The sequence below is a fragment of the Anser brachyrhynchus genome (genome assembly GCF_964034855.1).
Source record: "Anser brachyrhynchus genome assembly, chromosome: 5".
Lineage (NCBI taxonomy): Eukaryota > Metazoa > Chordata > Aves > Anseriformes > Anatidae > Anser > Anser brachyrhynchus.
The window spans coordinates 4,237,462-4,255,362 of record NC_137699.1 but is presented as its reverse complement, the minus strand read 5'-3'; the positions used below and the strand labels follow the sequence as shown (position 1 = coordinate 4,255,362).

General features: G+C 37.0%; 1 protein-coding gene across 1 annotated transcript in view; it reads right to left on the bottom strand.

The window, feature by feature from the left end:
- Window positions 1-17,901, bottom strand: part of INSC (INSC spindle orientation adaptor protein) — a 332,365-nt gene that overhangs the window by 105,454 nt on the left and 209,010 nt on the right. Inside the window, exon 22 of the mRNA XM_080595845.1 lies at window positions 411-627. The gene's annotated coding sequence lies outside the window, so the exon portion shown is untranslated. The remainder of the gene's footprint in view (window positions 1-410; window positions 628-17,901) is intronic.

Here is a 17,901-nt window from a genome sequence, read left to right as displayed (position 1 = left end):
CCTTAGCCGACTACTGATTACAGTGCCTTTCATTACACAGTTTCTCAGACTAATCAGCTTCGCATTGGCAGTACCTTCAGCCTAGCTTGTAATACAATGATTTTTATGTGTATTACCATCACAGCAAGTGTACACAGGAAGAAACATGTTTCATATAAAAAGGGAAAAACTCAAGTAAAGTCTAAAACCAAATGCCAATTTGGAACCTTTAAAACATTTATTGTCCTCAAGAGAGAAGACAGCAAGAAGCCAAAAAAACCTACAGCCTAACATGCACTAAAGAGGCCATCAAACTTGAGATAGTCCTGGTGAAATGTATTTCAGCATCAGCTCTTACACAATCCATAAAATGCATAATAATAGCATAGGTCTTTAGCGATGGCAAAGTAAAACAAAGTCATTGCTTATACCTGGTCTTCAACAGGCAACTAAAACTGTCAGATCTCTTCCTCTGTTTTACATAACGGTTCCGTGCATGACAAACGCATCTTGAATCACTTCGTCTTCAAGGCAGAGACTGCGTTTTTTTTTGTTGTTGTTGTTTGGTTGGTTGGTTGGGTTTTTTTGCTGCTGTTTGTTTCCATGTAGGTACATCAGCACAGCAAAGAGACCTGAGACTTCCAAAATCTACCAGAAAACAAAGTACACATTTCCAAATACAAACAGTAAATGGAAAAGAAGAAACATCACAAGAAAGGCAAAATAAGCAAGTTCCCTCCTGCAGGACTCTAAATGAGTGCTGACAGTGGCTTATAAAGGTGGGAGATGGGCAAAAAGGAGAAAGAAATTAGATTGAAACCATGTGTCAGCTCCCAAAAACCTCACCAAGCATTAGTTAAAACATTACCAGAGAGCCAATTATGAAATATATATATATATTCATATTACATAGGCACTTCATTATTTCTTCAGCATCTTGAAGGCGTATGTTCTTCAGGGCTGGTGCAATCTGTGCATATTTGTAATCTGAATGAACTATTTTTAGAAGACGAACAGGATTGCTGCAGAGTAAACATTAGTTGGGGTCCAAAATCTAAGACAAAGCAATTTACTCACTGTTCACTTGACAGAACACCACAGTGCCAACAGGAGAATCTTTTCCTCCTATTTTCCATGTGGGAGTTTTTGATTTTATTTATTTTTTTAGGCAATCACTGGCTCCAGTTGATAGTTCATTCCTTCCTCATCCTTTTCACTCCCTAGACTCAATGACACTGTCCCCCTGGGTGCACATTATTCCCCACAAATTCCTCTGTTTGTCTTTGCAGATCATGCTGGATCCTTCAGCAAATTGGTTCTTTGCTTTTGGATATTTGCATTTTTCAACATATTTGGTTTGGTGCGAAATAAGAAAGAGCGATGGAGAGAAAAGAATCTGCACAGAGACGGGAATATACTTCTCAGCACAAATAAAGCCAACTACAGATCCAGACACATTTTCAAATGAAAGTAATTTCAAATAAAAGTTAAGGAAGAATAGTATTTAGGGGATTTTACACATATATGTGCATGTATGTATGTGTGCACATTTATACATACATACACAGCACAGTTACTAAGGCTAGAGAATTCAAAGTATAAAACTGTATTTTGTAATTCTTTCAGTTCTAAGGAGTGAAAAGGGCACTGCTCAGTTACCTAGCAGGTACCTTAACTTGTCATATCACCTTAACAAAAAGTAGCCACGCAACTTTAAAAAGCACCTCACGGACAAGAGAAACTGTTAAAAAGAGCCTCTCATTTCCATGATATTGATCCTTATGGACCACTGAAGTTCTAAATTATCTCGGAAAATATCTACAGCTCTTGTTTGATTATTTTTTGCCTATGTCACAGCCTTGGAAAACCAGACAGACTTACTGGTCCTGCCCACAAAGGGATGTTAAAGGTGAGTGAGGCAGCAGTGCCAACCTGCTTGCAGACAATTTGTGACTATCCTAGAGACAGAAAAAATCATCTGATTTTTTTTAGTGAACCAAAATAGAAGCTCTTCAGGCACTAACTGATGGACTACAGATATTTTGGTGATAATCTCCTGGATTTACAAAAGGACCTTCTTACATGAGTTGGGGTTTCTCAACCATGACCTTCTAGAATTGCTGGAATTATTTTACTCTCTGTGGTAAACTGCATCCTAACATATTATGCAGTTACTTGTTACTCAAATTACATTCTTTCAAAACTAAATTCCTGGTAATTCATGGACACTTTTTTGTTGTTGTTGTTTCCTCTGGGATACTTCCATACCCACTCTCCCTCCAGTATTTAACTTCCAATGCTCATTTAATGGAAACAGGTTATGATAGTCTGTCTCTTCCTCTTTCTTCAAAGAGCATACAGTGTCATTTTGGAGTACAATGGAATCTCCGCAGCGGTATTTCCTTAATATACACCGCTTTAAAGGCTTCTATTGGTGTCTGGGATATAGAAGACAGCTCTGGACAGTAGAGTTTTCAATTAAAGTGTTATTCTTATGTTAGCATATTGTTACTTCCCTTTAAACATCTCACAGAAACCACCAACAGTTTCAAAAGCTTTTTTTCCCCACGCTTTTTCAGGGCTTAAGTAAAATCATAGTTAAGATCCAGATAACAACAAAGCAAAAGACTTAAGAGCAAAGCCCATCACTGAACATCTCTTTATGGGCAGGTAATCCAAGCTAGCAATATATTTGAGCAGTGAACAGCACTACAAATGAATGAAAGTAAAGCAGCATGTGAACAGAAAAAGATGTCTGCAAGGTTATGCTAGATGTAAGCCTATTTTAAAACTACTTCAACCTTCTGGCTTTTCTCTGCACCAGAAATTCTGGATCTAGTCTTCAGCTTCCAACATTCTTGCTCTAATTTAAACAGCTAGGCACAACTAGTCAACCCTTTGAGAGGCAAAGTGGAATATGCAACTCCATTTAGCATTAATGGGAGCTGTGTGTTCATACAGCTACACATGCTGCTAAAAATGTACTTCTTGGCCTGCAAATTAAAAAAAGAGAAAGAAGAAAAAAAAAAAAGAAAAAAAAATATGTAAAGGGAAAAAGGCTCGCATTTCAGATATTTTCACAGAGCACAAAAGAAGACTATTATAGTGCAGTTGTTAAAGGTAGTGCAAACTTCTACATAAAAGCAAATCAAGCCTGCAGTAAAAGATTTGAACACCAAATAACATTGATGTGTCAAGTCTCTTACACTGATATATAAAATGAGTCAAGGCATTTGTATGGATAGAGTATTGTGGACATAACTCAGCTAAATCTTGAAAGTTGCTACCAGCAATTATTTCCAAAAGTTTCCAACTGCTCTGCATCATCTAAAGCAACAGTATCACTCTAAAGAGAGAATCTGAAAACATTTTTTTTTTTTAATTTGGACTTAAGTGTTAAATTTGCTGTTGCCATCCTGAGCTATGTTGAGACTGTTTAAATAAAAGCTGTGACTTGCTAAATCCTGTCCCTAGCTAATTAAAACCATGATTTTGAAGTATGTTGCTTAATACATTCCCTTTACTCACTGTTCACTGTTTATAGACATACTAAAAAGTTGCACAATACAGGACACATCTTCAAGGTTGCAAATACAATGGAAAAAGAGAGGAAAATGTGACTTTGAGAGAACCCTTGGAGTACCAAAATAAATAAATAAATAAAAATGTTGTAATGCTGTACTCCCGTGATTAAAGGGAAGAGGGACATTATAAAAATGCAGAAAATCCCTTGGTTTGCAAACAGATATATTTTTAAATGGATAGTGTTTCCTCATAAACATTAATCAGACAAATGCAGGTTATCATCTGAGGGAGACGGCTTACGATAAATTGTTTCCAGTGTCCGAATATTGACAAAATACAACATTTAGAATTAATAACTAAACTGTAAAACCTATTTCAGGAGGAATTCAAAGCACTTATTAAGCACATAGCAGCTTCTTAATCTTGCAAATCTTTTATTTTAATTACAGTTTGAGATAACCCAGGAACAGCTCTATGGCTGTGTGCTCCCTTCCATCTCAGATCTATCCATTGTCACCCAGCTGTTTCAGTTATGGGCTGGTTGCATTGAGAACTGTTTTTTATACAGGTAGCAAAACATTTTCCTAATACAGTCAAAAGGAGCTCACCATCATTAATGCAACCGGAGTTAAGACTATCAGTAGAGGGAATCCTGCATATAAACCTCACACATGAGCAACCTCCGAGCACTGGTTAAGTTTAGATCTGGAGCCAAACTTCATCATTCTGGTTCCTCTCTGTCCATCAGTCAGCTTTCTCATGCAGCTGTAGCAAATTACAGCTGCAAAAGCATTATCTATCAGTTATTGAAGAATGGCTAATGATTGCACATCACAGTAAAGCTCTTTAAGTCTGAAGAGATAAAAACATTCTGGCTGCTGTCAGAGTACACAGCTTTTTGACAGTAACCACGTATAACATGCAGATATACGTGCAGAAGGAAAGAAATATACTGGGTTACACCCACATGAGCCAGGAACCTCTTAATGTTAAAATTTTTCACCTCCCTGGAGGCAATGAATTCTTGGCTCACCCAAAATATTTGAGACAATTATCTGTCACAATCCATGTCCCTGAAGCTTTTTCCATAGCAAGAAGCAGCTTGTGCAACCAAGCAGCATTCTACTTCTGTAGCAAATATTAGTCATAGTTGTAAAAGGACTACTTCCTCACATCCTAGGGAAAAGGTAGCAGTGCTGTAACTTAGCAATATTTACAAAAGGGCTAGTGATCTCTAGCAATTCTCCACCACCTTTTTTCTCTCTCTTTTCCCCTCTTTTTTTTTCTATGTTCCCCTAGTTATTTGTAGACTGCAACTTTCAAAGGCAAGGACAGGTTTTTACTTTGAAGATAGCCTAAGACCACAGGCTCAGCTGTAAAATAGGTAAGTAGCAGTAACATTGCTGAGAGCAGTAAAGCAGGGAAAGAAGAGCAGTACTCCAAACTGTGACCTGAAGATCAAAAGAACATTTCCGCATCCTGAAGAGGATATCAGGAAGCTCACCACTTCCACTGAATGGATACAGAGATTGCAGGGACATAGACTTCACTGCCAAACACCCTTAAAAGAAATGCATTAACTAGGGACCAGCCATCCCGCGGTACCCTGACATGAAGACCACTGTGTCCCTTTCACCACAAAGTGAGTCCAGGCAAGGGGAAAGTCTGTCTGAACACATGCAAGGAGAAATCTGACAACACAGGAGAGGCTCCTGGTGTCCCAGTCCAAGTTTCAACTGAGACCTGAGAGATCTCAAGGCATTTTCTGCTTGCATTTTGGTTTTCTACAGTCTAGGCAAGCACTCAGGATAAGTATAAGGGAAATGAGATATTCAAGGGGGAAAAAAATAGAAAAGCTTTGAAAAAACTTTTTTCTTGGAAAAAGTAGAAAAGACTTTGTAAACTTAGAAAAAATTCTCATTTACATAAGACCGAAATTCATTCTGAATTTAATGGAATTAGTTCAGCTTCCCAGTTGTGTGATCAAGAGTAGGATATGAGGCACACCTCAGACTAACTAGATTTCTGAGCTTACTCTCAGCCTGAAACCCCCCTACATCAGTGTGATAAGCAGACATTTTAACACAAAACCTGTCCTTATCTTTTTCAATATGGTACCATGTCTATTATATTCTACAACTTCATTAGCAGGAATAAATTCAATCAATATTTCAGCAAAGAATGAAAGCCGATTGTGCTTCTTATTCATGATCTCCTAAGGAATTCAGTACTATATCAATGACAGCCTCACACAGCATTAGTAAGAAGTGTCTGAAGTAATTATTTGCAGACATACTGGACAATTTTATATAATTTTTAATGAGGCAACTCCTGAGACAGTAATCCATTTAAGAGTCAAAGAACAATCACAGTACTTTTACATGTACTGTATTTCTTAGGCCGAATTCAGCAGCAGTGTGTCAATGTATATATATACTGACACTAGCAGAATTGTGTCCACTTGCAAAAGGGTTAAACTGGAGCCCATGTAACCCTGATAAGTTAAACATTGCTAAAGTCAGGTTGCTCATAAGGGGAAGAACACAGCCCTTTACTAAGACATAGATCTTCCATAGTTTATTTATCATTAACAGAAAGTGTTTTATAGCACTGCATAGAGGTTGCCATAAAACAACGTTTTAAGGCTCTCTCAACCATATTTCAGCCATAAATGTCCTATAGACATAGCAAGTAAAACTACTGAGGTTCAATATTATCATCTTTATTACAGATGACCTCACTATTGTGTTCTCTATAAAGAAAAAATATTAAACCATTAACATAGTCTGAATCCTAAATTAATACAGGTTTACTACTCCTATCTAGATCTAAATGGCCTTACTTGCAGAGTAATTATTTTCCTACAAAAATTTTGTTGACAGACCCATTAATGGTGATCAGACCAGAATAAATGTTACCTCTTCTACTAAAAATGTGACTTCTGTGGCAGAGTGTACCATATATTAGTATGCATCCATCAGCGATTCAGTTTTCAGTGAAGTTTTATAATGAATGACATATTAAAAGACAAGGCACAAATTTATGAAAATTCGGTCATTTACTATGTGTTACAATGCTTAAATAGCTGACACAGCTATACTGCTTAATCCAGATATTTCTATTCCCCTTATATACTTCTCCTCACTAGTGCTATTTTTCAATATGGTTCCGTAATGCAAAGATATTATTACAAGCTGTATTATTGCAGCTCATAAAGATTTTTATAAAAATCCAAAGGAGACAGTAGAAAAAATAACATTACTTATTGTTTCATTATTTTTTAAAACAAGATGCACGTTTGATGCTAAAATACGTTTCTGCTTAATTGCAGCTCTGTGCAGCCTATTTCTGAAAAACACCAAAGCAATTTCTAATGCCTTCTCTCAGAGTATGGCAATAGCAAGTGTTCTCACTTTTGAGCCTCTTCCATTGCATTATTCTGTGGAACTTTACAGAATTTGTCTGACTCATTCAAATGTTCTCAAATAAACAATACCTGATTTATGAAGACGGTCAGTTTTACTTGAACACAAATTTAAATCATTAAACAGCCTTTCCTACACTGAAAATAATTCTGTCTGCAAAAGTCATACTTCAGTGCAAAGCAGAGTTTCTTTGAAAATGGTTCCCATCATACCCAAAGAACACTTTGCCCATTATAAATAACAATGATTGCATCAGATTGGGCAGGTGAGGTGGGGTGGAGAGGCTGTAACTTTTTTTTAACAATTTGGAAAAAAAATAAAAATAAAAAAGAAGCCTTCTTACCAATTTCAATTCCCTCCCCCCAACCCCAGAAGGTAAACACAGATATTTTTTCTTCTAGTTTTAACTCTAAAGTACTGCTGGAGATAGGACAATTAGCGTGGTTGCACCAAAACAGAACTGTGAGCACTGTTCTACAATAGCAATATGTCTCCATAAATTTTGGCAATAAACTTCCAGGAATTTGCTTAAAAACTAGAATATTCCTAAATCTTACTGCTTTAATAGGCCCCAGATTCTTCTTTCCTTTTCCTTTGGCTGTTACTGTTTCTCAAAAGGATAACACAGAAATCAGTTACAGAAAGTTACATTCTTAGGGTTTTAAGAATGAAAGAGGGCCTAGAGAGATATGCAAGCTTCGTCAACAGTATGTTCTTATTATTCACCTTGATACAGCTTTTGTACATTGTGCTCATCATAGTTCAATAGTACCTGACAAAACTAATGCTAGTTTTCATCCAACGCCAGCTTGTGATGTTAAATAAGAAGCTGTGTGCGTGAACGTGCTTTTAAGCACTACAGTGCACCAAAGAATGAGCTGTTTTCAGCTAACATTGAGCCACTAATGATTTTAATGAGAGTGCCTTCTGGATTCATATTTTTTTCATAAAATACATCACACTAAAACAAAATCAATGAGAAACATTAATTAGGGCCTTTTTAGACGCCTTCTGTGGTGTTGTTTTTCTTTTGAGAAGCACCAGATGAAGAATGCTGTGCTTTATTTAAGCTAAGTTGTTTGACATTTAGATGAGAGAAAAAAGAGAAAAATACTAACAAACACAGGAACAATTTTTGACAGCTCTTTGTCATGCAAGAGAGAAAAAAGGGGACCGACTGTGAGATACTACTTTGAAGCCCTGGAAATTTGTAATGAAAAATTTAAGATACAAGAGAGGAAGAAAGATGAGCTATTCATTTGGTTCTGCATATATTAACACTTGTAATTCAAACTAAAGGTTTGCTATGTGTTTTCATAATTTTGACTCTAATAAATATCTTGGAGAATTGCTTTGATATTCTAAGATCATGCGTGTAGCTTGCATCCATTAAGAAAAATGGGGAACAATCATCCTCAGCCCTCTTGGCACTAATGAGAAGGTCATTGCTCTTTAATTATCATAGACATGAAATGAAATATTTCAAAGGTTTTGTGGAATACACTGGCTATAGGCAAAGCTGTGTATCTGTTTATAAGTCTGTCTGTCACAGAGCAAACCAAGTAGGATGTGCATCTTCCATTCTGTAGCCCCTCTGCTTTTGTGTATATTTAATTTTCAAGTTTGTATCGCGGTTTCTTGCACATTGGATTAATCTGGGAAATTTAGACCAACTATTAGCAGGGGCTGAGTAGGAGGGAGGAGGGCACGGAGAGGAGGAGAAAAAGGGGTAGAGATGTGAGAATAGTAAAATGTTCCTCATCAGGAGGCATTGTGAAATAAGTACTAGTGTGTTGTGTGACCTTATTTCCCACAGTAGGGGTGTTATGAAGAAATAGAAACGATGAGGTGTTGCAGGAAAATATTAGCAAATTAAAAATCTGTGTTTGGCATTGGTTGTGATCTCACTCATATTTCCACCCTTGCAAAGGAAGTGGCTACATGGGGAACAGACACAGTTGAAGCAACAGATAGAGCTGAAGCAAAGCAGGGGGTGGAATCAAATGTAAAAGTGAGGTTTTTTCCTTGCTGAAATTCTCCAAACCAATCTCCTCCTACTCTAGTACAGAAGAGAAATAAATAATTTCCCTCACACCTAGTATGTTTACACTAAGCATATTTGGGGATTATAATGGCTAAATAGCAAAATTTTGAATTGCAATAGAATTGCACAGACCATTTTAACTCCAGTAATAGGTGAGCATCCTTGTCTTTCATGCAAGTGAAAGACAAGAGCGGAAAGAGAAACTTCCTCTCTTTGAAGAAGAGAGAGAGCAAAGATCCAACCTTTGCATACTGTGCCCATTTTGTTTGGATTACTACTACTGAACAGCTAACTTCTTTTCTTGTACACATTTCTTTTTCCTTTGGAGGTAGTTACATTCCCAAAGAGATGGAAGGAGAATCAAGAAAAAATTTAAAAAAAAAATTAAAAGGAAGCATTGAAAATGTCAGCAGTCAGCCCTAAATTCACCTCCAGATGCTTTGTTGTGATGAAAAGTTATGGCAAGCAAGCAAAAATAGCTTCTAAATCTCAAATTAACAAATATTTCTCAAATCTTAGAAAGTTTTTGTTTGCCAGATATGGAAGATTGATACCGAAATATCAATATAAATTGGCCTACAGAACTGTCATTCCCTTTGAATTTTTGATTACTGAGACCTGTTGTTAACTTTTCAATGAAGTAATACAACGGCAAATCTTTATGACATGAAAAGCTCATCTCTGTGCATCAACCCTCATCTGTGAAGCCAGTTTAGGTGGAGTTACATTAGGTAAGGAGGGAGAAATTTTGACCTTTCTGTGAAAATAGAAATTTGCTTTCCTTCCCTTGTTCAGACATCAGGCCAGAAAAAATTCTGGGGATCTTCCAAGAAATTACAAAAAAACACCTTTTTTTTTTTTTTTAGTCCATTATAATACTTTACATACAACAAAGGCAGACATAAGCTTTAGTCCAAAAGGACAATGTAAAGCTTAACTCCTTTTGGACAGTAAAGCCAGAACAGACTAGTGTCTGCACAGATCTCGTTTGTTCAACTGGCAATGCAAACCAAAAGAACTGGATGCTGGTAGATAACCCTGAAACCAGGCAAAATGCCCTTATCCTCAAAGAAGGCAAGTCTCCAGCTAAGTGATTTTGATAAAAAACAACTGGCCTTTTAAATACTAATACAGACATTTTCAGAAGAGTTTTCCCTTGAGATGTACATATATAATATGGTACAAAAAGATCAGACTGCCATTGTCAAAGAACTACTTGAGTAATTATTTCCAGGGTGACTAAAGTGTTATGTCAGAAGAGAGTCAGTTCCCTAAATGTAGGGATACCCCCATCAGAGGGACTCAAAGGAAATTGTGTACTAATGACAGTCTTGCTCATGAAGAAAGAGGTACATTGGTTGGATTTCACAAGTTGATATTCCTGAGAAATAACCATGTCCAGAATTCCATGTGAGAAAGTATCTACAGGACAAACTAGGTAGACAGAAACACCACACACGGGGGCTTTAGTTGTTCTCTTCCTTCTGTAAATAGCACGGGAAAATTTGCAAGTATGGACAGGGAAGGCGGGCAGGAGGCTTGAATCTTTGTTCTAAATATATTAGAGGTAGAAAAAAGATTTTCTAAAATTCTAAAGAAGTTCAAAAGCAAATTATTTAGTTCTTATGGTCTTTGTGCTCTCTCTTTTTGCTCAAGCTTCAGAAAAATGGTGCTATGCAGGTTCTAGCTGCTGTTACTGAATAGATGAGGAGCAAAGTAAATGCTTATAGCTGAGTTGGGACCATTTTGTCTCTGAATAAATTAGAACAAACAGCACTAGGGAACAATTCTCCTGTTTCTAAGTATTAGCCTGCTGGTAATATTTACCATGTTCCTAAATACTTGTCTTTCACAGTATCTTAGAAGCACAAAAACAAGGTGCAACTTGCATTCCTTTTATTTGTCTCTAGCTTTTTGCAGCTCAACATCCAGAAATATAAATGACTTTCTACTTACATAGCTAATTTATTCAAATCATTCCTAATTATACCACCCTCTTTCTTTAATTTGACTACCCTTTGCTTGTACCTTTGGCATCTTAAATCCTTCTGCCATATGTTTTTCTTGATCATTATGATATCAAGTGAATTAAATCAGTGCTGAAAGTAATCACTGTAGTACTTCATTTTTCTCCTTGTGCCCTGAACTGACTTAACTCACATGTACCTCCTTGCCTTTGCTATCAAAACAATGTTTCAAAACCACCAGTTTAGGTAATACACTGCCCTGCGCAATGTTTGCAAACCTTGCTTGTAAATAGGACAGGCTTTCATGCAGCATTGTATTAAAATATTCTGAAAGAAAATGAAAGCAGAAGAATGCTCAAAATGTTATAGGACAAAAAAAAATAGTTTTTACTAGAGCAAGTTGCACGAGCTTTTGACAGCCAGAAAAAAAAAAAGAAAAAAAAAAAGTAAATTATCATTTAATCTTTTAACACTGAAATGTCACGTGTCGGACAAATAACATAACTCCCTGTTCAAGTCCAGAATTTCTATTGCCTCAAAGCATCTCTTTCTACTAGCTGCTACCAATCTTTCTTTCTTATTCTTTACCCCTGCATCATATACACCCTTTAAAGCAGTATCTACCATCGGAAAAGAATAATCTACCTTCTAAGTATTTGCTTTCCTTTGTCGACTCCCCAGTTCACTGTGATTAACAGCACCGAGGATACAAATTTGCCACTGATGGAATGGGAAGGGGGCTGCTCAGTTAGTCTCCATTGCTCCCACAAGAACCAAGTACCTCAATAGACGGGATGTTCATGGAATGCAAGGAGTGCTCCCAAAAATGAGCTCATAGATGAAGAAAACAACTGAATAAAACTCACAGGTACAGAGGAACTGTCTGGAAGCACAGAGAACTGCACAGAAAAGGTCATTTTCAGGAGTTACAGGGCTCTTCTTAAAAGTACGTGAAAACCCAAGCTATGAGATCTCCTTCACCCTCTAGTGATAGCTTTGTGTTGAAGGCAGAGGCTGTTCTGTAGCTACCCACTCCCAGGGTTCACTGGAACCTGAACTAGACAAACATGCTAGTTAAAAAATTTAAACTCTCTTATGGTATCATGAAAAAAACCTACACACACATATTTAGAAATAGAAACACTTGTTAAAGCTCATGAAAATAAGACTGCCGGACCTGTAAGGCAATGGAAAACCTGAGCATGAGGCAATGAATTCCTAGACCAACAGGGGCCTAAGGGGCACAACCCTGCACCTATTAATTTCATGCCATTGGCTTCAATAGGGCCATATCCAATAATGGCGAGCGATACTCCTGGTGCGGTTGTTTTTATGTCGTGTTAATACAGTGTTAAGCCAGTTGTTTAAAACTGCTTTGCAGTAATTAAGTAATGGCTGTTACTGTTACATGTGTTTATTAGTAAAAAATAGTAAAGAACTGTTGCTGTTCTGTTCTTTATATGTGGCCTTAGGGACTCTAGCTTTTGTACTCCCCAAAGTGCCCTCTCATTACTGAACTAAACGTGCCAATAAAATACTGCAGGGGATAAAGGAGTTAACTTATTATTTTTTTTTCAGTGGGGATGGGAGTTCAGCTGAACCTGAACATCACCAAAACGTCAGCTGCTGGCTTCTTAGAATGGGAGCTGCCATGCAGGGAAGGCTTTCTGTGCCGCTCCTTCTCTCAATGCAGCATCACCAGGACATGAGAGGTGTGTGAGTAGGTGAGTCTGATGCTGCAGTTTTCCTACTATGTTGTTCCTCTGCAAGGATAATAACAGGGCTGAAGTCAGCAGTAGCTGTTCAAATGAAATGTCAGATATCTGTACCACAAAAAAAATGGAGTGTTTTTAAGGCAATACTCATATAGGTATTACAGATTTCATGACTGAAAGAAAATATGCTGGCTCCCAGTAAGGTCAAGGGAGTTTTGCCATTAGCTTCTGTGAACTTGGAATTTTACCACTGATGTTGCTTCTTTCTCATTACCAAAACCAGACATGAAACAAAAATGAGCACTATAACAAAACCAAAACCACTAATCAGGCCTAATTTCCCATTGCCATAATACTTTAGGTACTCCTTAGCAGGAGCGTGAGATTGGCAACGCTTAAAAGCATTACATTCATTCATCTGACATTTGTTCACGTGACAGGGAAAATATGGAGAAACTGACTTTGAATGGAATGATGGCCATTAGAGGCATATCTAATGAAGACTGCATCATAGAAACAAAACCACCTTGCACCCCCAAAATGCTAACAACAGAGATTGCTATGAAACATCCAAGGATCTAAAGAGCAAGGGACTCTTTTTCACTCAAGAAAGAAATTCACTCCTATTTGCTGGCTTCTTCTGAATACTAAGCAATAAAAAGTGGAATTCTATCCCCGACAAATTAAGATATCCCAGCCTACAATTAAGATAACATGATCCGTATAATCACCTTGTGCCAAAGGAATATTCGTTAAACTTACATTTATATTCCAAATCTTGTTACGGTTTTCATATGCATCTTTTTCATACACTCCAGTTTTGACGTATCTTGCCATAAAGGAAAACTTTAGCAAGTTCTGCAGAAAAGTCTGGCAAAGAATAGGTAAGTCTAAAGGTAGCATTTGCAACAAGCTGAGTAACACAGAATAGTTGCATGAGCATAAGATGATTTCTCAGGTCAAAATTTGCTTTGCACCAATCACTGCTCCAAATACTAGCCACAGTATTTTAAAGACAACTTTGTCATTAATTTTAGTTCCAATGCTGCCAATAAGTAAATCCTGTGCACATCTGACTTTAAAAATTTAGGCAGCAATAGTCTTAAAGAAGATTCTTGTTAAACTGTTTTCTTTCTCCTCAACTCCTTATTTGAAGCATATTTTTAATTATGCATCATTGCCCACACATAAATTCATTTATGTATATTAATTTTTGCTCCACTTAGCAGAGTGGTCACTTAATTAAATGTCTTCAGTTGTTTTAATGAAAAGAAAAAAAAAAAAAACAGCTTAAACAGAATGTTGTAACACTATACATTTAAACATACTATTTGTTGCCTTTATTTCAGTCCATTTGTAACACTGATACTAGGACATTTGTGGAACCAATATTAAAAAGTAATATACTTTTCTAAAGCCCTTAGACTGTTTAGCAGATTTTTAAATTGAAATCAAAATTATACAGATTTTTCATTCTGATAATTTTACCAATTCACTAATTCTTTAATCTTTACAGGTCATTGAACAGCTTCACATTAATGAGATGTAGTTAAGAACAAATTTTACAGTTTTTCTTTTTTCTCTCCTTTTTTTTTTTTTTGAAAAATGTTGCATATCATTTGCAAATTAGAAAGAACTTGTTCCATTTATGGTACATTTATTTAAAATAATCGAATGCATGAGAGCCAGCTGAACACTGTGTGCAATGACGCTTTAAAACAAATTACCATTTATTTATAAGGAAGAAATAGACTTTTAAAAAGCACACAGACTGCATTTCATTATTAATGGTGTTCTCCATGCAAAACTGATTTCTTTCAATAAGATACAGAAACAAGACAAAACTCAAATAACAGGAAAAAAACCTATCCTGGGGACAAGCATATTTTGCATATTAGAAATTCATAAAACAGACAAAAAATGATGGCACCTGAAGAGCATGTACAAGGAATTTCAGTGGCAACTTCTCTGCAGCTGCTAGACAGTCTCAAACTACACAGTACTGTAGATACCATATTTAAAAAGAAGTCAAATTACTCAACATAGGCATGTAAAAACTTCCCTTTCTTCCAGTATGTATAATGTATTCAAGAAACATTTCTACCATCAGATGTCTGAAAGAACTGATATTTCTAAATTATTGTAGACTGCAATTTCAAACTGTGGAAACAGTGAAAGGTAATTACTTTGGCTCAAGTATGTTAAATTACTATTATTCTTTACCAGATACTACTAATTTGAATAGACTGCTTATCTTTCTAAATGGCAAGTTAGCCACCTACAGCTTCTCAGACCAGGCTGTGTGTGTAGAAGTATGTATACACCACTCATGAAAGTCAACACTCCTCCCTGGCCCACAGGTTGAATGTTATTCAATGAAGAAAAATTAGTTTGCTGAAGACTACAGCTACATGTCTTAGCTGAATATCGTGACCTCTGTTCAAGCAGATTCTCTAGACTTATTCGGAAAAGCCTGCCAACTGTTCATTGGACTCCTCCAGGACATCATTTGAAAAGCAATTTATATCATTTATAAACAGGTATTTCATTACAGAAGAGCAGCAGTAAGGAACAAAGATATTTTAGTTGTAGGTGGTAGGGGTTTTCTTTTCTCTTTTTAAAGAATAATTAAAATTCCATGAGTATATAACTATTATAACCACAGCTTGCTCATTCCCTTGCACTTTAGCTCCCTCTTTCATATGTTATTAGCAAGAATCTGACCTGTAGCTTCGTAGCTCAATATAAAGAGGTACCACACATTTCTTGCTTAATTTTAACAGAAGTATAAAATGGAAACATATGCAGATTTTCTTTTGAGGCAGTTTTTGGAAAGGCTCAGAAAAATGCTCTAGATTCAAAGACATGAGTTGTTTGGCAATGATGAATAAGCACATGATAATTCCAGAAAAATTCTTAGGATAGATTGCTGATGTGCATAAAGCCTAGAACCACTGTTACTAATTAGATTGCTGCTAACAGGCAATAGAATTTGTTATCAAGCAATAAGAATTTGTTAACAGGCAATAAGAATTTGTTATCAAGAAATATCAATGCTTGATAACAAATTCTTATCTGGCTGGTGACCTGACAACAATTCCAAATTATTCATTAGTGATCACTTTAAGAGGTATTTTGCAAAAACCTCAACTAATTCTCTTTTCTCTCACGTAAAGACCTATTTGCATGATCCATGAAATGCTAAAATTGAAGTTTCAATTTCTCTGTAGCTGCCAGCTATTGTCATTGAGGAGATTTTTTATTTTTTTTTCCTCTAATAAGCTTCCTTACGCAAGTTCTTAGCAAAGAAAACAGGGAAAGTCAGAGATCCTGGGGGCTCTTTCCAGCAATCAGCTCCTCTGATGACCTTGCTTTCCACCTGTTCTGACGTTTGACTTGTGCAGCCTTGGGGAGCGACATGGGCTCTGCATACGTTCTACTTATTCATTTTAATACTGCCTTTCTGCAGTGAAGGGCCGCTAAGATGTGTTAGCTTCCCTCACCCTTCATTCCGTCACTTTTACTTGACCACCTCATTATCAAATTGGGAGAGAACAACGTGCACAGGGCTAGCCCACTTCACCAAGCCAGATTCTGCTCAGACCTTAACGTGTCTGCTAACAGCTGCAAGGGCAAGCTGGCAGATCTCCTTCAGGATTCAGAACAGATACTCGGGAAAATTATCTTTCTCTTTATCACTCCTCTCTGCTTCCTCTTCTCTAAACACAGGCAGAAGGCAAAGATGCAACAGAGCTCTGGAGGGAGAGTGGGTACAAAAGTGAAGACAGAATATATAGGGGGAAAAAAGTTAAAATGTGTTCCTGAGAGAAGGTTTTGGAAAGTTCTCCTTGCTCACTGCTACTAGCATCCAGACAATGCAAGGAAGAGAGAGGACATGATTGCTTGCCTTCTTCCTTCTCAAAGCTGCAACATAAAGAAAAGACATGTCCACCATCTCAAAAATGGTGGTCTTTCTCAAGTACAAGAGTTCCTGAAAGCCTCCATAACGCATTTCTTACTATGGTTTCCACCACAATTAGGCCATTTCAAAGACATTTCTTCATTTTTGGTTCACGCATTATGTGATTTGCACCCTTTTCTTCATGCATTACCTAATAGAAAGTGCTTAATCTATCCACTGAAATTAAAGCTTTGTAAAAGAATCTATTTTCAGCTGAGTTGTAGCTGAAATATGTTATAAAAGTCTCTGGCCAGCCAATTTGAATGAATCTGAAGTACATCAGCTTGAATTTAAATAACTTGTGTAGAAGTTCTTTTAAAACATGCTTGGCTTGATATGATAAACTAATAGATACAATTCATACAGACATGATTTAAATTATTATACCTTTAACACCCAGGCAATATAAATTTTTATATTAGTAGTTTTTGTCCTATGTGTTTAAGTATAACACATATAACATATGCTCTGGCCAGCAAATCTAATCTCTTTTTCTTCTGAAAATTCAAAACTGGTCTTGCCATACCCTGTTGGAATGAGGCTGACACTCCTTTCCTAAGTCACAGGGATTTTTCCTTGCCAAATTACGTTCTCCAAACAGTCAGTGGGAGACCACTAAAGTACTCTTTGATTTAGAAGCAGAAGAATTGTGTGCTATTCCTCAGTTGTGATCTAATGATCATACCAGTGTTGTTGAAGTTTCACAGACTTGCTGCGTGCCTTAGAATGACAGAAATAAGTGCCACTGTCAGGAAGCATACATACCGTGACTACAAGAAAATACGTTGCAGGAGTAAAGGTAGTAACAAGAAAAAACAAAAATCCTTTTTCTGTGGTTCTACCCAGATTTTCAAGCTGCTTCAGATTGTCAAGGCATGAAATCTGGCCTGAATGCAGTCTCTCAGGGTCTGACAGTGTAATGCTCCAGATTAGTCTCTAGGTAGTCTTTGCCATTTTGCATTTTGTGCCCAGCTCCAGGTTGCACTCTCTCATTTCAGACAGCAGCCTGCACTTCTCTGAGTGCCCAGCTGTTCTTTTGTTTGAAAAAGTTCCTCTCCTGTAAGACCCACTTCAGATACGCTGCGTGGGCTGAGAACAACCTGGCACAGGTACACATGCTGACACCTTGCCTCTACTCCAAGCTGGGTGGGTTTGCCTGCATTACTGACATTTCTCTTCATCACAAAAGAGGTGAAGCTCAAGAAGGTTCACAGCCAGAAAAAGGAAGGGTTCTTACAAACTGCTCTTCCCCTTTCAGCACAACCTCACTTCCAGCTTGCTTTCT